Genomic DNA, 23098 nt, shown 5'->3' on the forward strand with positions numbered 1-23098 from the left:
AAGGTTTAATCTGCATTTACTTTCGATTTTAGTTTTTGATAGCTTTATTCAGTTGTTGTATATTTCTACTGAGAAGCACAGGTAAATTAAAATTATTTTAAAGCCTAATAAATGTTAAAATTGAACAGAACAGAAAAGGATCAAACTTTTGAAAGAGTGCACCTTTTTTTACAATTAAAACGTGGCTGTTTCATTGTCTGTTGAGAAAGTACAGACGTTGCTCTTGTTGATAGCAGAGGAGCAGATCACGGGAGTAGAGGCAGCATAACTATGATGAAGCGAGTAATCTAAAGCGTTACTAAACTGCACTTTTATTACAAACCCATTAAAAGTTATGTTTTCTATTTTTTGTGTTTATAATTGTTCGTTTTTAAAGATACAATGATCTTTCCTTGAGCTTGTATGTAATTGTAAGGTCTGCAGGAATAATAAAGAAGATTCAAGGGACAGGTGCACAAACACCTCATAAGATCAGTAACTCAACATTTTTTTAGATATATATATTTTCACCCCTACCCCTTGAAACTTTGGAAGGGGTAAAAACAGAATTGGGTTTGGACCTACATACAAATAAAAGGTCAACTTTAATTTATTAATAGGTCAATGAGGTGATGCTAATTTTTTGTGTCATGGTTTAAATTTAAAAGGGTTACAATTTCTAAATAAATTACTTGCATATGTTCTCTTTTTGAGGACCAAATGTAAAATATCTGGTTTTAATTAACTTTGAAAGAATATTTGGCAGATGAATGCAAATATGTAAGCACAGGTTTAACTGTAAAAATGTTGTACCAAATAATTGATCTTGTTAAAAAAAAAAAAGGTGAATTTCTCAACAAAAAAAGAACATCAGCTAGTTTGGCATAATCTTACATGAGTACTATTTAAGTAGTTAAGTACTAGCTCCTTCCTTAAAAAGCTAAATGACTTTTATGCTCACTTCAACAGCGACAGCAAAGAGACGGCCACCAAAACCCACACACTCAGCAGACCACCAACCTCTCAAACTCTGTCTACAGGGAAGAGGTACACCATCTGGCGGCTCCTTGACAATAACCTGCTCCTTGACACCAGTAAGACAAAGGAGCTCATTGTGGACTTTAGGAAGAAGAAAAGAAGCACGCATGACCCCATCCACTTTAACGGGATGGTTGTTGAACGTGTCTCCAGCTTCAAGTTCCTGGGAACCACCATCTCCGAGGAACTGTCCTGGGCCACAAACACCTCCAGCCTGGTCAAGAAGGCTCACCAGCGCCTTTTCTTCCTCAGGACACTGAAGAAGAATCAGCTGTCTTCATCCATCCTGGTGAACTTCTACCGGTGTGCGATCGAGAGCATCCTGACCAGTTGCATCACAGTCTGGTATGGGAACTGCTCAGTGGCTGACCGCAAGGCACTGCAGAGGGTGAAGAAAACTGAGACACATCACAGGGACACCACTTCCTGTTATTGAGAACATCCAGAGGAAACACTTGCTGAGTCCCAATTCGCCTACTTATACTACGACCTAAAAGTATGTACTTTTTTTGTGAGGAAAAAGTACATACTTTTGAGTGTGTAGCAAAAGAGTATGCACGTATGACCCTTGTCTGTCATGATTGGTCTACAGCATGCAGCGCAGGTCAGTAACAGAATGCCAATCACCATTACTTATCCCACAGCTCGGGTGATAAACACCCAAACAGCCATGTTATTCGTGTTAGCCCAATGCAGAAACGTATTGATAAAACACTGCAATTTGTAAACTAACTTGTAGCTCTGATGAAGAATAGAGCAATAAGCAATAACAACGAAAACATTCACTATTCTTCTATACATTTCTAGACAATTGCGAGTGAACAGATCTTGCTGTTAGACAGAGACATACAAACTGCATGGAGTGAACACAATACATATTAATATAAATACATATTTTTCATGCTACAGAAGGGTACATGATGGTAAGTTTTTAAAAGAATCACTCCACTTTCAGAATACAAATATCCTGATAATTTACTCACCCCCATGTCATCCAATCATCCATCATGTCTCCTTTTCTTCAGTCGCAAATAATGAATCAGTCACAACTATCGAAATAATTGGTAATTTTCTATAAAAATAAATAAATAAATAATTATACAGTTTTTGCTCGTCTTGTCTAGCTCTGAAATGTGCATGCATACTCTGTTTTAAGACATACCCTGTCTTGAACTGTTGTACACACTAATCTCCTCCAACTTCAAAATCTTCCTACATTGTTCTTTAAATGTATATATAATTTTTTTTGGAAACAGTGTTTGACCATCCTTGTATGTTCACCTTGAAAACTCTGGGTCGGTTCTTCAGCATTGATTTCAGATGATTTTGGAGTTGGTAGAGAAAATGTGTTTGGAGTTTATAACATATACTATAGCCTGTGTTATACTTCCCGGCATGAGCCATCCAGACTTTTTTACAGTTTGACTCTTTTACCAAACATTTTTAGTGGATTGTTGGTCTTCTGTAAAGTATGTTCATTTACTGTATATGTACTCAGTACTTGGTAGGGGATCCTTTTGCTTTAATTACTGCCTCAATTTGGCGTGGCATGGAGATGATCAGTTGGTGGCAGAGGTTGTACTTCCTTCGCCTGCTGAGGAAGTTTAACCTGCCACAGGAGCTGCTGAAACAGTTCTACTCCACCATCATTGAATCCATCCTCTGCACTTCAGTAACTGTCTGGTTCAGCTCAGCTTCTAAATCTGACCTCAGAAGACTACAGAGGGTAGTCCGGACTGCTGAGCGAATCATCGGTTCAACTCTCCCATCTATTCAAGAACTGTACTTATCCAGAGTGAGAAAAAGGGCTGTCAAAATCACTCAGGATCCCTCACATCCAGCACACTTCCTCTCATTATATTTTTACAGCTCCTTTGTCAGGAGGTCTGCTGAGAACAGGTCGACTTTAGCTTGTCTAATAATTATTCATGAGCCTCTCTGCTGATTGGCCTGTTGTTTTCTGAGTAACACATGGCCAGGCCAACCACAGGTCAGCCGCCGTCACAAAGGGGAACTGTTGCCATCGGGTCGACGCTACAGAGCTCTGAGCACCAGAACAACCAGACACAGGCGGACTTTGTCACTAAAACAAAGTCCTTGCATGTGTAAACATACTTGGCAATAAAGTTCATTCTCATACAGGTTTACAAATCATATGGATATTCCCTTTATTTGTGTATGAAAAATCTTGAAACTGTGAAAATCACCTACTTTTGTTTTTTTTTTACCCCTCTGTATTTGTATATCTTTTCAAATGTCTGCACCCTTATGGTCTATCTCTGATGTATAACTTTTATAGCATGTACTAATAATTAAAAAAAATTATAATAATTTTATACATTTTATTGCATATTAATTATTTAACTCTTCTTGGTGGACACTGTTTTAGATGTAGTAAGAAAACAATAAGTATCTATAATTTTTAATTAGATCTATAAGTTACATTGAAGGGGATAACATTTTATTGTTACATTTTATTATTAATCCCTCATAATATTTACAATTGAAAATATTTTCATGTTTAAACCTAATAGCAGTTACAATTGTTGGATGTGTTGTCCCATCTCTCAACAATCAGTGTTAAGTGAAATATCTAAAACTAATTGGTTGATTGTAATTAAACACTTTAAAAGTAAAACAATTTTAATAGTTGGCTGTATAGAATGAAGTTAACCTAAAGTATCTATCTCATTAGGCTTATAACTATCCTATACCAACGTATGGATACAACAGAGATAAGTTTCGATCCGCCCACCCCTAAAGAAGAAGAAATGAAACTGAAAGTTTCAGTCAAGTTTAGATAGGTTTCGAGGTCATTTCAGAACACCGTGGAACAAGCAGTTTCCATTACAACTGTTGGTAAGTCCAGCAATATTGCTCTCATACATTCCTTGATGTTGTGATGTATGTGTCTCGATATTATATGACATTATATTATACATTTCATTTGGAATATTAGACTTAAAGTTGATCTGGAGTTTACTGGAAGATGTTTCCTCAATGAGTCAAACACAATTCATGAACAGCTGATGCTTGTCACAATCTATTTATCAGGTCTATACAAATGTCTTCAAAATAAGAATCTATCAGTAGATAGATTATCTCAACATTCGCATAAATGTTTAAATGCTGTTTTCTTTAGCCTCGATTTGTGATTCATAAATGTGTTTTCTTCCGTATTCAGGGACAGGTACTTTTTAATTATTTTTTTAAATTATTTTAAAATTAAACAGTCACATTATTATTTTATAATTCTTAAACAGTCACATTGCCAATGGATCAGACACGAATCCATAAAATAATGACCAATAATTATAAATTAAATATAATTAAACACAAATGCATACACATTTATAATTAATTAAGTGAAAGTCATGACATTTGCCAAGCATGGTAACCCATACTCAGAAATGGTGCTCTTTGGGTAACAAGTCCAACTCTCTAACCATAAGTTAAGAAACTGGTGCTCAATCATGTCAAAGGCTTCATACATATAGAGAAGAAGAATACTTTTTGAGTGCACAGAATCAGCATAATCCAGCAAATCTAAGACTGATATATGATGATGAAACAGATTGTTTTTCAGAATTATGGAGTCAAGATACGTTTTTAATTCATTGGCATACACCAAGGCCAGGATTTTATAAACCACAGTTATGAGCATAATGGGGCGGCAATTATCAATTGAAAGAAGATCAGTTTTAGATTGTTTTTTTTATTTCTGTGCCACCCCAGACTGTTTGCTGGCCCCTCCCTGACCACCCCTATCAAGACATCCTTGCTCTGCCACTATATGTGTATAAATATTTTATTGTGTGGGCTTCAAATTCACTTATTACAATTAAAAGTGCTATAAGTGATTGTCTCTAGAAATTTGTTGTTGTTGTTGCTATTCTGGTTGAAAGTCTCTTCACATGCCGATAGCAATCATTAACTTAAGTGGTTTAAATGGATTTATGTATTTACATATTCTGTGGAAGACGTAGGACCAAGAACTCGTTCTGAGCGTTTTGATTGACTTTCCTACCTGTCTGTCAACGTGTATTTGCATTCCTCTGCACAACCGGTTCGTGCAGACAGGATCTGTCATCAGCGATGTGCTGACAGAGCGAGAATGGCAACAACCTTATCTTCCTTCCTGGAATTGTTGTTACTTTACTAACTGTGCTACAAAGTTTTCTCACTGTTGAATGACAGATTATGTATTGTAGTTATTTTGTCTCTGATCGTCTGATCTGCATGCATATCTGCATTCAGGGGGCGTGGCTTTGAGCGGCGATTTGCAGGGAGGGTGGGACATTCACGTTCAGTGCTATCTGGCTAAAGTTAGCATTTTCCAAGATCTCCTAGTGCACCTTTAAAGATCTCATTTTATACACTTTTCTGGAGTTTATTTTAGGTTTTGATGTCTTTACGATTATATATTTGCGGTATATTTGCCAAAAACCATCTCATATTTTTACAGCTTTCTACTAAGAACAGGTCGATTTTAGTCTGTCTAATTAATATTCATGAGCCTCTCTTCTGATTGGCCTGTAGTTTTTTGAGTGACGCACGGCCTGACCAACCACAGGTAACTAGTGTCAGCCGACGTCACAGCGATAGCTGAAGGCAGCGGAACAAAGGGGAACTGGAGTTGCCCGCTCAAACCAGCGCAGATTCAGCTATAGACCAACGCTACTTTTGCGTCATCGAAGGTTAACGCCCCTTTTTGGGGGAAAACAAACGGATTCCCCTGATACAGAACTCGCTCTACTTTCTTGATAGCAAAAATGGCAGTAACATACACACTCTCTTTGCGGGCCGAGGACCGAGAGAGGTATTTAAAGAAGCTACTGGATACGGTGTTTACAGAGGTTTCGCTTTGAAATGGTCGAAAACTAGATTAATAACCCCACGCAGTGGCCAAATATGGACATCTATCGTTACCATTATCTCGTGGAATCACCAAGTAGCCTACTTTTGTCATTAACATACTCGCAGTATGATAAACTAGACGATGAGGCCATGTCAAGAGGAGTCGGTGGTTTACTTGGATCATATTTCACTTGATTTAAGCTATTGACAGTTTTGTTGTAGTTAGAAATACGAAGCTGCTAGTAGCTACGTGATTAACGTTAGCTCTCATTAGGCATGCTACCTCGGCTGTTAACTGATTTTAAGTTTCAAATATTCGCAGGCTAGGACTAAACAATATAACTATTATACAATATCTGTTTGTAATTGTGTCTGACAGGCCTGTACACATCAGAAACAATGAAAAACAAAAGGTCCCTGGAGCGAGTTCTGTATCAGGAATCTGTTTGTTTTCCCCCAAAAAGGGGCATTACCCTTCGATGACGCAAAAGTAGCGTTGGTCTATGTTAGGAGCTTTAAATATCATCTTGTTGTGATGTTGGGTACCAGAATCGACACAATACAGCCTCAAATTAGAAATTTGATTTGCATAACTGCTGCCTCTGCAAGACAAACAAACCGATGACAGCTATGATTTAACACAATAAAACGAGCAGACTGGACAGAAACCATCATCAAAAATGTTTGTGTTTGCAGCACGTGCTTATTAGAAAAAAGTTCGATAAAGTATTGCCTTTTGTTGTTATGGATGAGTACAGATTTCTTGCCATATGTTTCTTGCATCTCAAGATGTCAAGTATAAAAAAATGACTGTGCATGTGTGTAAAACACCAAGCGGACGATTTATATATAATTATTTGTAATTGTATATACATTGTTATGATTTATTGTGGCTGGAACAATAATGTAGCTGTAAAAATAGATTTTTGCTTATATTGAAATGTATATACATTTTCAACATGATGTGGGATATGGGTACTTTAAGACCCAAATTTGTTTCAATACAATTCACCAAACAATCACGTTATTACAATATAGTAATCAGTAACCACTGAAAATAGCAAAACGTATCAAAATAATCTCCTAACAAATTTATGATTTAACTAGTACTTTTTTTCTTTTTTTTTTTTACATTCTTTTGTAGGTATTCAATATCTTTTTGCGTATGCACAGTAAATACAAGTTAAAACTCTGCAGTAAAGACATTTCAATCATTAATTTGTTCATGTTTTTTTAAATAGATTCAGAAATGTGATTTTTCCATATTTATATGGATGTCATATTTTTTTTTAACTGAACATAATTACCCAGATGAATTGTGTGAGTTGGATATTGTATGATTAAAATCACAAAAAGGCATTGAACAAAAAAAAGTAAAAATTGTATGTTTTCTAATAATTTTGTTTCATGCGCAGACTGCTTAGGTACAAGCTTGTGTCATCATCTGAAGGACAACCTTAGCATGTTAACTAGAATTCAAAGCGTCAAATGCCAGAGGGGTAAAAAATCACTGCTGAAATGGTGTTACTCACCAATTGCTCAGTAACTTATTCTTTTCATAAATTTTGACAATACACGGGTGGGATAATGTGATACGACTTGAAATATACGAATGTGACCATCAAATCGCACTGATTGTGATGTAATTATATAAAGATATAGTCTGACATGCTGTATGTTCCAGGGTAAAACAAAGCTCTGTTTATTTGTTCAGTGCTGTGTGTTTCTGTCGCTATTAATTTGCATTTGGGAAAATTACAAGTTGGGCTGTTGTAAAGGAATTTCCCTTGTCTAAATTTAGAGTGGCTCAATAGTGCATTATGCATTATTATCGCAATATATATATTAGCGTTGCACAATTATGATTTAGCTTAATGCAGATATTGAATCACAAAGGCAAATATTTGCACAGCGTCAGTAGTAAATGCTGCTTAAAAGTTGCTTTTAACATGCATCTGAAAAAGCAACATGCAGCAAAAATCCTCCCAAACTTAATCAGAAGTGTTTTTATTAACCAGTACTAAAACAAAAGAAAATATTTAATAACACGTTTTTACTCCACAGCATCAGTTGAGTGTTTGAAATAACTTAATATTCTGACATGGGGGCTTTTTCATGAAACAAGTTTAGCAAATATCCCAGGCTTATTTCCTTTAGTCTGACTCATTTGTCAAATGATTTGGCTTCATAAATCAAAATGACTATAGCTCAAGCTCAGTGAGTGTGGTATATTATTCTGGGAAAGTAACCTGGTCAGGAGCAGACTAACTATCAGGTTCAGATGAGCTCCTCTAACACTGAGCAACAGAAACACATCCATATCACCACTGACTCTCTCACATACTGTTATTAGACCTTATCAGTACAAAAATACAAGCATACAGAATATAAATCTTAAATAATCTAATAAATGAAAACAATTGGCTACAACCAACTGTATTTAATGTATTGTGCCCAAAATGTAATGACTGGTGCATCTAAAAAAATTAGAATACCATGAAAGAGGTAATTTTTATATTTTAGATTCATTACATGTAAAGTAAAACATTGCAAAAGTTTATTTTTTTAATTTTGATGTTTTTATCCAGCTGAAAAAAATGTCAGGTGCTCTTCTTAAAATCACCAGCAATTTTTTATAATAGTGATTTTTACACTTTTGAGACGCTTTTATTGCTATGATCAGGAATATCCACGGTGACAACGTATTAATAGTATCTAATTCTTAAGAATATTACTGAATATAAAAATGTAACCAGCAATATTTCTTACTGAGCAAATGTCTTACTTTTCTAACTGAGCAAAGGAACTCGTAAATTATTATGATGGCAGTGCATCAAAATTCAGTGTCATCATTTTGCCAAAAATAACACAGAATGTTTGACGCACCATTTACACATGGTAGGGAGCACATTTCTTTCATTTCAACACTTTGAAAATTCAAGATTTTATTCGTCACATACACAATTATATAGAGCATATATACCAGCAGTGAAATGTGAGTCAGGTCCGCTCCATGGACAGTGCAATTATTAAAGAAAACAACAGATGAAAATATACATAAATATAACTATGAAAGAATGAAATAAAAGTAAACAATAAAAATATTAGAATAAAATATAAAAACAGATTTATACTGTGGAATTAAATAAAGAGTAGAAAATAATAAGTCTTAAATATTAAGATATACAGGGATGTACAATGTGCATACAGTATTGTACAAAATAATAGCAGTACAATGTGACTAACCAGAATAATCAAGGTTTTTAGTATATTTTTTATTGCTACGTGTCAAACAAGTTACCAGTAGGTTCAGTAGATTGTCAGAAAACAAACAAGACCCAGCATTCATGATATGCACGCTCTTAAGGCTGTGCAATTGGGCAATTAGTTGAAAGGGGTGTGTTCAAAAAAATAGCAGTGTCTACCTTTGACTGTACAAACTCAAAACTATTTTGTACAAACATTTTTTTTTTCTGGGATTTAGCAATCCTGTGAATCACTAAACTAATATTTAGTTGTATGACCACAGTTTTTTAAAACTGCTTGACATCTGTGTGGCATGGAGTCAACCAACTTGTGGCACCTCTCAGCTGTTATTCCACTCCATGATTCTTTAACAACAGTCCACAATTCATTCACATTTCTTGGTTTTGCTTCAGAAACAGCATTTTTGATATCACCCCACAAGTTCTCAATTGGATTAAGGTCTGGAGATTGGGCTGGCCACTCCATAACATTAATTTTGTTGGTTTGGAACCAACACTTTGCCCATTTACTAGTGTGTTTTGGGTCATTGTCTTGTTGAAACAACCATTTCAAGGGCATGTCCTCTTCAGCATAGGGCAACATGACCTCTTCAAGTATTTTAACATATGCAAACTGATCCATGATCCCTGGTATGCGATAAATAGGCCCAACACCATAGTAGGAGAAACATGCCCATATCATGATGCTTGCACCTCCATGCTTCACTGTCTTCACTGTGTACTGTGGCTTGAATTCAGAGTTTGGGGGTCGTCTCACAAACTGCCTGTGGCCCTTGGACCCAAAAAGAACAATTTTACTCTCATCAGTCCACAAAATGTTCCTCCATTTCTCTTTAGGCCAGTTGATGTGTTCTTTGGCAAATTGTAACCTCTTCTGCACATGCCTTTTTTTTAACAGAGGGACTTTGCGGGGGATTCTTGAAAATAGATTAGCTTCACACAGACGTCTTCTAACTGTCACAGTACTTACAGGTAACTCCAGACTGTCTTTGATCATCCTGGAGGTGATCATTGGCTGAGCCTTTGCCATTCTGGTTATTCTTCTATCCATTTTGATGGTTGTCTTCCGTTTTCTTCCACGTCTCTCTGGTTTTGCTCTCCATTTTAAGGCATTGGAGATCATTTTAGCTGAACAGCCTATCATTTTTTGCACCTCTTTATAGGTTTTCCCCTCTCTAATCAACTTTTTAATCAAAGTACGCTGTTCTTCTGAACAATGTCTTGAACGACCCATTTTCCTCAGCTTTCAAATGCATGTTCAACAAGTGTTGGCTTCATCCTTAAATAGGGGCCACCTGATTCACACCTGTTTCTTCACAAAATTGATGACCTCAGTGATTGAATGCCACACTGCTATTTTTTTGAACACACCCCTTTCAACTAATTCAACTAATTGCCCAATTGCACAGCCTTAAGAGCGTGCATATCATGAATGCTGGGTCTCATTTGTTTTCTGAGAATCTACTGAACCTACTGGTAACTTGTTTGCCACGTAGCAATAAAAAAATATACGAAAAACCTTGATTATTCTGGTTAGTCACATTGTACTGCTATTATTTTGAACAATACTGTATGTGCATTATACTGTGGTCTTAAATATTAAGATACACAGGAATGTACAAGTGTGCAAACAGGATGACACTGTCAGTGTGTCTATGTGAGGTAGTGAAAAAAGTGAAAATGATAAAGTGAACATTAAGTGGAGGCATGAGGATGTTAAGAAGCTGGTTTAGAATTTAGGAGCCTGATGGCCTGGGGGAAGAAACTCCTCCTGAGTCTCTCAGTTTTTGCCATCAGGCTACGGTAGCGCTTACCAGATGGCAGCAAAGTGAAAAGATGATTACTGGGTTGGATGGAGTCTTTGATGATTTTTGCAGCTCTGCTTCTGCAGCGTCTGAGGTAGATGTCCTGCAGAGAGGGGAGAGCAGACCCGGACATGTACTCAGCTAAGCGCACAACTCTCTGCATGGCTTTGCAGTCTTGACTGGAGCTGTTCCCATACCACACTGAGATACACTGAGTCAATACACTTTCTATAGCCCCAGAATAGAAAGTTTTCAGGATTGCTGGTGAGACCTTGAATTTCCTCAGCTGTCGCAGATGGTACAGTCTTTGCCTGGCTTTATTAACCTGTGTTTGAATGTGTGTAGTCCAAGTCAGGTCCTCGGAGATGTTTACACCAAGGTACTTGAAGCTGCTCACCCTCTCCACAGGGGTCCCGCTGATCATAAGAGGAGTATAGGGCTGCTGCTGTCTCTTCCTGAATGTATGAAAATATGAACACTTCAATGAATCCGAAAATTTACGTCAGAACAGCTTTACAAATGATTTAGACACACACAAAAAACATTCTGCTCATGTTTCATGAATGAGGCCCATTATGTCTATTATTAAAGGTGCCATAAGATGGAAAAGTGTATTTACCTTGGCAAAGTATTATAAGATTTCACTTACCACATAAACAGAACAAGAAGAGATGACTGAGGACTAAAGCAAATGATTTACAGATCCTGAGCACCACTGAGTTTCGTAACAATATGCCATTTTGTTATTTGTTTACTAAATAAAGCATTTTATTCATTAATAAAACTAAGCAGGAAGCTTCAGGTCATGGTTATAATACACACCAAGTTTGGTCAGGATACGCTAAAGTTGTGGAGATATAGGCTATGTTTGAAATGCCATACTATCATACTACTCTTACTATTTCTACAGTATCCATTATGTATGCTATGCACAGTATGCAAATTTTCTGTATGCATGGAATTCCTGGATGACCTACTACAGTGATCCTGGCACACAAGATCCAGTTTCCTGCAGAGTTTAGCTCCAACCTTGATTAAACTCCCCTACCTGTTAATTTTAAAAGTTCATATTGCTCATGTTCTATTCTGTATTGTTAATATAAATCATACACTCTCCGAATAAAAATGTGGCATTTTATGCATGGAAACAGCCTATTACTGGCAGTCCCTTATGACAATTAACCATGGTAAAGTGAACATAGTTTAACTATAATATTTGTTGATTTCATTGGTTACCACTACAGTTAACATAATTTAACCATGTGTACACAAAAATATAACCTAATAAGTTACAATTATATTTGAAATGCATTTTAACATTCAATACACCTTAAAGTAGGTATTATTACCCATTGTACTAGTAATAGTTAAATAAATGACATAATCTAAAAGATCGATTTAGAAGTATCGATGTCGACGATAGTGGACATTAAAAGTATCTGTATCGTATCGAAAACAAAATATGTGGTATTGCCTATCCATAGATGTCACCTTTATCTCTATAGCTATCACATGCATGTTCCTGTTTTCCTTATATGGTTCTTCCTGTTCCTGTCCTCATCATGTGAATTTGTCTCCAGTTGTATTTGATTAATTTGTTGTATTGTTCCCAGATGTGTCCCATTATTATCTGCCCTATTTAGTTCTAGCCCATTCTATTCACCCTTGTCTGGAATTGTTCATGTTCACCCTTTGCTATGTGTGTTTTCCTGTTCCTCTGACATTATTAGTATTTTTGGGGCCTGGAGAAGTTTGGTCATTCCCTGACATTTGTGCTTTTTTTTCAGTTGCTTATAAACATCTAAATAGCTAAAGTCTAATATCACCGTAATCAGCACAAACTGGGCTATAATAATATGTGAGCAACATGTTTTTTTTGTTAACAATGTTATGCTTGGTTAGTGAAAAACTAAAAATGTTAAATCACTTGAATAAGGCCATAAAACACATACAGAAAATTGGTTCCCGGGATTGTTGAGAACTGGAGCTTGTAGCCTAGAATTTTTCTTTCTAAATTATGTGAAAATCATCTTGTTTACTCACTCACAGAAAACAATATATTGATTACAATTTTCTATGACACTTTTTGTTGGTAAAAGTCAGATGCGAGTAGGCACCAACTATCATGAATATAATTGTGATTTACACCTGAGAAGACAAAGACCCGAATAATGAGCTACATAATGAGCCTTTCAGTCAGCTGTGCCACTGTGAGGGAGGAGTTAGGCCTGCTTCACACCGGACGCCGAAGCGTCACGGAAGCGGCGTGGAACGGAACATCACGTGCGGTTCGGCGCCTGCCTGTTCACACCAGACGCGTATCTCCGCAGCGGCCGACAAGCGCTTCTGCTCAGTTTCCCTGTTTGTATGTGTGTTTAGATACCCATCGCTCCCCCCCCCCCCCCTACCCGCCCTGTAGTCCGCCCACTCCCATTGGTCTGTGTGTGCATGTGCGTGCGTGTGTTTTGCGTTTTTTTTTCTAGTCTGTTTAGATACACAAATATGATCACATTTGTCACTCGCTGCATTTTAATTTGAAAATTGCTTATATTTTGACAATTGACCGGATTGTCTCATGTTTCTTGGTGTGACTTCCTTCCGGAATTGACGCGGATCGCTCGCGGCTCGTGCAAAAAATAGACCTGAACGACACCATAGGTTAACATGGGCGCCAAAAGGAAGCGGCGCGGAACGGAGGCCGCTTCCTTTCGTAAGCGTCGCTTCGGCGTCCGGTGTGAACCAGGCTTTACAAGAAAGAATGTGAGGACAAAATAAATCTATATAATTTAATGTTTGTAGTTTATTTAGAATATATTTAATTATTCCACAACATAATTTAATATAAACAATCATACTTTCAAAGCTGAATTTTTTTACATCATTACTCCAGTCACACAATCCATCAGAAAACAAAAAAAATCATTTATTGTTATTATTATCATTATCATTATCATTATTATTATTAATGTTGAAAAGAGCTGATAATATTTTTCCACCACAATTCTGTCACTGCGATTGCGGAGAGGCACACAGTCAGAAGACAAAACTACATGTCTAGTGCGGTAAAAATCTCCTGCCTCATTCCCCGCAACACTAACATGCCTGCTAATTTCGCGATGAACACTCCGACCCCGAGGAACATTGTTCACACCACTGACATTGGGCAAAGGACCATCTACATTGGGCAAAGGATTCACCATTTGTGCTTGGTGTAGGATTATACTTTCTCTTTCAGTATCACCGTCATCTGCTGAATGCAGATATTCCCCTTCAGAATCAGGGTCCACAAATAGAAATCCCAACACTTCTTTGCGGGTTTATTGAAGCTCTCGTCTGTAACGTTAGTCTATCAGTGTCCGTGGAGGCGTGGAGAGAAGCACACAACAAAGATAATCCGTTGAAGGAACTTTACTTAGTAAAGTATAGATTTACAACAGCGGGGTTATGCTCTTGCCCAGTGCTGATGGGTTTACTACAACCATCTGCACCAGAACCTGCGAGCATACTAACTCTGAACATAACAATCAGTAAAACTAGTCCTCGTGCAATGAGGTAACAGCATCTAATTGGACAATACAGAACTCATTATAACATATAAAATAACTGTAACTAAACTTATGTTTAATTAACTAACACTATAACACCCCCCCCCCTCCCCATTTTTTTAGCTTGGCAGAGTCCCTTCTGCACTACTGAGGGTGAATAGTTACTTTTCTTCTTTCTCTCTTTTTTTTCTTCTTCTCTTCTATTCTCTTCTCTTTTTTTATTTTTATTTTTTAGTCCATATAACAACTTGGGGCCCGAACAAGTCGCCCCCTTTTTGTTTTCGTCCCCTCTTTTCCACAATGATATGGATCACTGTTAGAATCCATGGTGAGAAGAGTCTGAGGCTCTTTTGACAAAGAGTTTTTGAAGGGAGAAAGATTTGACGCCTCTGCCATAGTGACTACAGGATTCTGGGCAGATTTTGGAACCAATGAGGCTTCCTCAGTGTCGGTGTATTTCCGTCGCATCCGCTGCATCCAAGTAGGGATGTGTTCACTTATATTGGGTTGTAACCGATCATGATGCAGTACTCTCTCACTTCGTCTGTCTTTGACTCGGTAGAGCACTGGTCCAAGGCATTCTGTGACAACGAATGGCCCCTGCCATGGAGCTTGAAGTTTTGGACTGTATCCCTTTTTCCTGCTACAGACCCTCACTAGAACAAGATCACCCACTTGGTAGGACTTCTCTCTGGTTCGTAAGTCATACACCTTCTTCTGCCGAATCTGAGCAGAGTGTAAGTTCTGACGCGCCACTTGATGAGCCATTTGCAGGTTAGCTTGCAGTTCATGAACAAACTCAGGTGTTTCTCTTGCTTTCCTGGTAACTTCAGCTGTCCTTAACCAGATGTCATGTGGCTGGAAAACTTCTCGCCCCAGCATCAGCTGGTTTGGTGTGAAGCCTGTTGCTGAATGCACAGTGCTCCTGTACGCTGCAGTGAGTAGAGGAAGATGTTCATCCCAATTCCGTTGACTTTGATCCACGTAACACCGTATCATCTGCAATAATGTTCTATTGAATCTTTCCACTTGTCCGTTTGATGCTGGATGGTATGGTGTTGTCCGGATCCTGGTGACTTGATCACAATACCTGCTTCAAGCATTTTTTTTAGATGTGTTTCCTCCTCATTCCAGAATCCTAAAGGGGTACGTCGCACTGGCTGTCGAACAGGCTTGGCCATTCCGGTGTCAATGCTGTGCTGCAGAGCAGAGAACTTCCCCAGATCATCATCAGTTGCTGCAAAAACTTCTTGGTGTTCATTCAGTAGATCTATTAACATCTCTTGCTGATGTTCTGTGAGTGTTTCGCTTGCAGAAGTGAACAACTGTCTGAGGTGCTCTGGAAGGTCAAGGGCATTTGGTGACGACACCCTTCTCACGTGGTGCTCATCCAGGGGCTCACTGTTAGGGTCTTGTAACACTGAGTCCCCACCTTTTGAATAAAACTTTGCCTCGAATGGAACTGTATAGGCTCTCTCTCCCTCCTCTTGAGCATCAGGATATGCTTCGATGAGCACCCCCAAACAGACTCCTCCTGATAAGGGTCTACTGGAAGCTGTGATGTTGCATAGCCTGACCGGAATCCTCTGTTCCATGTTAATCATGATACTGCCTGTAGACACTCCATTGGCCAGGCTAACAGGCTCTAGAACAGCAGGGAGTTCTGGTTTTGGGTCATCTAACACACCCCAAACTAAACATTCACACTCTGGCAGCACAGTGAAATCACTCTCTAACATCACTCTTGAAATGGCATAGTCTGGCTCTTTGCATTCAGATATATACGCTGGGAGTTCTGAGCCCATGAAAACTTTACCAGAGGCATGAATCTTTTAAGAAATCTAAACCCAGTAGCAGGGCATCACGAATTGGTGCAATGCAAACTGTCCACTCCAACACTTTTGTGCCAATTCTGAATTCCACTTTCACTCCTCCTGTTGCTGACATCTCCTTTCCAGTTTCTGCATTTCGGAGACAAACCTTTTTCAGTCCTGAATTTGTGTCAGGTAATTTTCTGTATGTCTCTTCAGACATGATGGTGGCCTCAGCACCTGTGTCTATAACTGCATTAACAGGTATGCCATCAACAGTGAGCGAGATCATTAAACTGGGCCCTCGACTCTCAGCTCTGCTTACATGTACAATGAATGGATTTTGTTCTGCTTGCTCAGAGCGATTTTGACTTGGGGGTTCCATTTTGGTCACAGTATTTGCAGGGGTACTTGTAGATGGTCTGGGGGACTGTGAGCAGTTTCTTTTGTAGTGCCCCTCCTCCCCACACTGAAAACATGGCCCACTAGCAGCTCTGGTGGGACTGTTATTCTGCTGTCTGTATCTGTTTGACTTGAAAGAAGTCTGAGCTGTGCGTCCCCTTTCTGACTGGACTGCCATACTGGAATTTTTCTGGTGGGTGGGTCTTACCGTAGAAGGGAGAGCAGCAGAAGAGGGAGGAGGTAGACGGTCTATGGCCAGTTGGAGCTTATCAACTTTATCCATGAGTGCTTGCAACCGGTGCTGAGAAACATAACCCTGTGACTGCACCCTACGTGACTGCAAGGCCTGTGGCTCCTCATCAGAGTCCATGTCCAGATCTGCCCAGTATACTCAACGTTTCCTCCCCTTCTGATCGAAATCTCGCCCGAGTGTCGCTTTGAAGTTGTGTTCATAGGATGAAACTAGCCTCTGTGCTTCATCCAGTGATACAGGGTCATGGTTCATAACTTCTTATGCCACTTTCTGGTTGCGCAGCCCTTTGAGAAAAGCGTCAGCAGCAATTTGCTGTAACGTTAGTCTATCAGTGTCCGTGGAGGCGTGGAGAGAAGCACACAACAAAGATAATCCGTTGAAGGAACTTTACTTAGTAAAGTATAGATTTACAACAGCGGGGTTATGCTCTTGCCCAGTGCTGATGGGTTTACTACAACCATCTACACCAAAACCTGCGAGCATACTAACGCTGAACATAACAATCAGTAAAACTAGTCCCCATGCAATGAGGTAACAGCATCTAATTGGACAATACAGAACTCATTATAACATATAAAATAACTGTAACTAAACGTATATTCAATTAACTAACACTATAATAATAATAATAAAAATAATAATAATAATAATACTCTAATGCCAATACTCGCTGACATTGACAATATTGCTCTGATAAAATCGTTCACTCTCACACTAGCTCCGCTTTTGTTTGCACTGATTCAGTGTGTTCTAGCTCAAAGAATTTGTATAGAAGCATGACGTTATTTTGAGTCAGAGATGAAGTATTACATGTCTGCCATCTGGTGCAGGTGAGGTCGCATGAAATTTGACACCCTATTTGACAAAATCGCCCATTTTTTCAGTGCTGCATCTTGTCGAGTAAACTCGACCGTGGTGCCTAGAAGGTAAAGGCCTTTATGTTTGTATTTGCTATCTGCATCTCCTTGCTCTGTGCTCCCCACAGTAGCACTCTGACAGAATTCCAGACCAAAAACTGTAAGCGGCACCCCATCCAAAAAATGGATGAATGAGCGAGGTTCATTGCGGTTGCCCAGGTGAGCCCAGACCCTGTTGTTTTAGCATCGGCATTTGTGCTGCTCACCTCACCAGCTCCCTCGAGGGGGAAACCCTCGCGACTCTGTTCCAAATCGGGATAACTTTCCATCATCCCACGGAGCTCCCAGACACCACCAACCTCGGCTGGAAGGAGTCATCTGGTGTTTGGATAGTGTCTGGAGGCATTGGGTTTCTGGATAGTCCTTATCCGGAACCCCTCCACCATCTGGTAACGAGTTAGGTCAGCCGTCCGTTAGGTCAGCCGTCCTGTCTCCCCATTAAGCCTAGGGAGGGCCCCTGATTCACAGTTCAGCCCAGAAATGGTTCCTGATCCTAAGTTAAGCCCAAAGATGGTTCCTGATTCCCCCATTAAACCCATGGAGGGCTCCTGATCCCCCATTAAGCCCAGGGAGGGCTCCTGATTTCCTGTTAAGCCCAAGGAGGGTTGCTGATCCCTAGAAAGGGCCCCAGATCCTCAAGAATGCCCAGGGAGGGCTACTGTCCCAGAGTTTAACCCAGTGTCGGCTCCAGCCCCAGAGCTCACTCCAGTGTCAGCCCCTGAGCTCACTCCAGAGTCGGCTCCAGCCATACATTGCCCTCAAGAGCCCTCTCCTCCAGAGCACCCATCAAGATACCTAGTATTCCACAGTAAACTTTTTTTGGAGGGTGGGGGGGTGGGGGGCATATGCCTAGAGAAACAGAGGGCGAGAAGAAGGAGGGCAGCGTAGACTGCTCCGATGGTCCTGGAGGACACAACTCCTGTGGTCCCAAGCCCGGCGGTTCTGGAGAACCCATCTTTATTGGTTCCAAGTCCAGTGAGTCCTCTGATTTTGCTGCTGCTTCCATTATCAAGCAGGTTGTCTTAGTCTTTTGTCTCTTAGCTGTTTTGCATGCATGGGCCACTTCAGAATCCAGTCCAAAGCCTGCTCCAGTGCGGGAGCATTCAGAGTCCACTTATGAATCTGCTTCAGCCCTCCGAGTACATTTTAGAGCCTGCCCTAATCTGGGAGCCCAAAGAATCCACTCCAGAGTTTGCTCCAGTCTGGGAGACCTCAAGAGTCCACTCATGAACCCGATCCAGTCTGGGAGCCGTCCGAGTCCACTCAAGAGTCCACTCCAGTCCAAGAGTCCTCAGAGTTCACTCATGAACATGCTCCTTTAGCTGTCCTAACAGTCCATTGCGGTCTTTCTTATATCTGATTTGTAGTCTGACCCAAATTAGACCATTATAAAAGAGCACAGCATTGACTAAACAGCGGAGTAAAACTGTGTCATCTGTGCTTGTGGAAGGTTGAACTTTTTCAGTTGACAAACAAAAGTACAACCTCTGCTAGGCTTTTTTCAAACTGTCAATGTCAATGTAAGTGTCCTACTTTAGGTCCTGAGAGATGGTTGTTCCCAGGAATCTGAATGACTTCACTGTTATTACAGTGCTGTTCATGATGGTAAGTGAGGGGAGTGTAGAGGTGTTCCTCCTGAAGTCCACTATCATCTTCACAGTTTTAAGCATGTTGAGCTCCAGGTTGTTGTGACTGCTCCAGACAGCCAGTGGCTCAAACTCTTGTCTGTAAGCAGACTGGTCTCCATCCTGGATGAGGCCGATGACTGTGGTGTCATCTGCAAATTGCAGGAGCTTGACAGAGGGGTCTTTAGATGTGCAGTCGTTGGTGTAGAGAGATAAGAGCACTGGGGAGAGAACAAAGCCCTGGGGAGCTCCGGTGTTGATGGTGATGGTCCTGGATGTGAGTTTTCACAGCTTTACTAGATGCTGCCTGTCTGTCAGAAAGCTGTTGATCAACTGACAGATAAGCCCCTTTCACACTGCACGTCGGACCCGCAATATTCCCGTAACATTGCCTGGTCGCCTTCTGTGTGAAAGCAACCACGTCCCGGAATTGATTACCGAATCGAACCCGGGTCGGGGACATAGTAACATTGCGGTAATCGATCCGGAACGAGCGCTGTGTGAACAAAAGCCAGATCTAATTCGGTATCGAAGTGATGACGCGCGTTATCGCGCGACTTTTTTACCGGCTGTTTTGAAGGAAGATCAACATTCGCGACGAAAACATATGTGCAAACTGTAATGAAGCAGAGATCAGTTAGTTCCTCACTTTCCGCGCTGACGCAGAGATCGTTTGCTTGCTTCAGTTAAAGTATAAGGTGCCAAGCTTTGTCGACTCGTACATTACACGTCACGCGCTGATGTCACGTGTCGTTACGGGATCTTCAAGGGTTGTGTGTGAAAGCACGCACATATACCGGGTCATCACTGGCAGTGTGAAAGTGCCACATCTAGCGACCAGGGAACAATTACAGGAACACTTTACCCCTGTATTTGCCGGAATGGCAGTGTGAAAGGGGCTATAGAGATGGGCACAGAGAGCTGGCTAAGTTTATTCAGAAAGGTATCAGGGATAATGCTGAAAACAGAGCTTAAGTCCACAAACAGGATCATCACATAAGTCTCTGTTTTGTACATATGTTGGAGGATGTAATGCAGTCCCATGTTGACTGCATCATCCGCAGACCTGTTTGCTTGGTAAGCAAACTGCAGGGGGTCCAGCAAGGGTCCAGTGATAACTTCTAAGTAGACCAATACTAGTCTCTCAAATGACTTCATGATCACAAGATGACTTAGTGATGTGATCCGCTCTGAACAGCTGGAAGCCCGTTCGATGAAGCTCGCTGCCCGAGAAGGCTCCATTCAAGCAGTTTTCAGTGAAGCAAAGCACAGCAGAGTTAAAAAGTCCTTGTTTGTGTGGCTGAGAAGTACTAGTTCATCTGTTTTATTTGCTAGGGAGCAAAGATTCACCAGATGAATGCTCGGCCGTAGAGTCCTAAAACCTGAATTTGACAAGTGCACCAGTGCACTTCCTTTGTTTGTGTAGCTTGGAGCACACCAACTAGAATGTCCAGTAAAAGATATGAATTCTCAAATGTTGGCAAAACGTTATTTGGTGTGTCATTTCTGAGATCTAGATATCTGCATAACTAAAATGCTATGAGATGCTTCATGTGATTGGCTGATTATGTATTTGCATTAATGAGCAGTTCAATAGGTGTACCTTATAAAAAAAAAATGAAAAAATAAAACTTATTTGATATATACAGAAGAAACAAACTGTCACGCTGTCTAGTCTCTGTTTCCCTCGGTGTCCACTAGTGGGCTCACTTCCCCTTAGGCACTTCACCGTAGGCACTAGAATTCCTCTAGTCTTGTCCTGTCATCACAGTAATTGCACTCTGGTTAATTGCACTAGGTGCAGGCACTCTATTGTCATTAGCCTCCCTATAAATTCCAGTCTTAGTCCTTTCCGTTCGTATATTGAGCCTTCTCTTCTTCCAAGATTCCTCCTTGTCATCTTGTTCCCATTCCTTTTACTTTCCTGTTCCCTGTTTTGTTTATTTGTTCATTTGTTTTTGGACTGATTTTTGGTTTTCCTTGGACTGTTGTTTGACCTCGATTTGGATTACCCTGTACAATAAAATACCTGCAATTGGATCTCTCACTCTCATTGTGTCTCTCTGGGCAACGATCGTCACAGAAGAACTCCATCAACGAGATACAGCGGTATGTCTGTTCATATTTCCTCCCAAGCCACCGAGCAGGAGAGTAATGGTTTTGAGGGTACCCGCCTTGTTGTGTTCCGTTGGACCAGGGGAGGTCGCTCAGGAGTGAGTGGTCGAGAGGAGGTCTGTCATCGCTCTCCACTGTGGCCCCCCGTCAAGCCTGGGTTCAGATGGGAGCCGCCGTCTACCCATTGTGGACGGAGAGGGAAGAGGAGGCGCAAGTCTGTCGAGCCAGCGCCGATGCACAAGATGGCCGCCAGTCCAGTGCTGCTGCACAAGATGGCTGCCAACCCAGCGCCGCAGCGCAGAATGGCCGCTGACCCAGCGCCATTGCACAGGATGGCCGCCAACCCAGCACCATGAGGCAAGATGGAAGCCAGCCCAACACCACAGCACAAGATGGCCGCAAGCTCAGCGCCACAAGGCAAGATGGACGCCAGCCCAGTGCCACAGCACAAGATGGCCGCCGGCCCAGCGCCACAGCACAAAGTGGTCACCAGCACAGCGCCACGGTGCAAAATGGCCGCCGGCTCAGCGCCAACGCCCAAGATGGCCGCTGAGACTTTTTTGGATTATTTCTCCATGCTGTCAAAGATCCTAGAGATTCCCAGGAGTGTTCACGTCACGTCTGCCGATCCAGAGATTGTTCACGTCACGTCTGCTGAGCCAGCACCACAGTACAAGATGGCCACCAACCCAGCGCCACTGCACAAGGTGTCCGCCAGTCCGGAGCCACTGCAGAGGATGGCAGCTACAGTGGGCTTTCCTGAGTTGAGTCAGGTTCCGGTTGACCTTCCAGAGTTGAGTCACGTTCCAGTTGATTCTCCAGAATCAAGTCAGATTCCTGTTGACCTTACAGAGTCGAGTCAGGTGCCCGTTGACTCTACAGAGATGAGTCAGGTTCCAGTTGACCTTCCAGATTCGAGTCATATTCCCGTTGACCCTCCAGAGACGAGTCATATTCCCGTTGACCCTCTAGAGTCAAGTCAGGTTCCAGTTGACCCTCCATAGTTGAGTCAGGTTCCAGTTGACTATCCAGAGTCGAGTCACGTTCCAGTTGATTCTCCAGAATCAAGTCAGATTCCTGTTAACCTTCCAGAGTCGAGTCAGGTGCCCGTTGACTCTCCAGATTTGAGTCAGGTTCCGGTTGACCCTCCAAAGTCGAGTCAGATGCTCTTGGACCCTCCAGAGTCAAGTCAGGTGCTCATGGACCCTCCAGAGTCGAGTCAGGTGCTCATGGACCTTCCAGAGTCAGGGTTAGTCACCATTGACCTTCCAGAGTCAGGGTTAGTAACCATCGACCTTCCAGAGTCAGGGTTAGGGTGTACTCACACTGCCAGTTTGAACCGTGCCCGAGTGCGTTTGACCACCAAAGCGCGGTTCGTTTGACTAGTGTGAGTGCTCCGAATCGTGCCCGGGCGCGGCTCGATTGGCCGGCCCTGGCCCGCTTGAAAGAGGTGGGCCAGGGCACAGTTCAGTTGGACTCGGGCGC

The 23098-nt window shown here is 41.1% G+C and overlaps 2 protein-coding genes across 2 annotated transcripts in view; one reads left to right on the plus strand and one right to left on the minus strand.

Moving 5' to 3' along the window:
* The window catches only part of LOC127952767 (gastrula zinc finger protein XlCGF8.2DB-like), a 270368-nt gene that overhangs the window by 188589 nt on the left and 58681 nt on the right, over positions 1-23098 (minus strand). The gene's annotated exons all lie outside the window — the stretch shown is intronic.
* Positions 3813-23098, plus strand: part of si:ch73-170d6.2 (uncharacterized) — a 33046-nt gene continuing 13760 nt past the window's right edge. Inside the window, exon 1 of the mRNA XM_052551449.1 lies at positions 3813-3876. The gene's annotated coding sequence lies outside the window, so the exon portion shown is untranslated. The remainder of the gene's footprint in view (positions 3877-23098) is intronic.

This window comes from Carassius gibelio, chromosome B3 (assembly GCF_023724105.1).
Source record: "Carassius gibelio isolate Cgi1373 ecotype wild population from Czech Republic chromosome B3, carGib1.2-hapl.c, whole genome shotgun sequence".
Classification (NCBI taxonomy): domain Eukaryota; kingdom Metazoa; phylum Chordata; class Actinopteri; order Cypriniformes; family Cyprinidae; genus Carassius; species Carassius gibelio.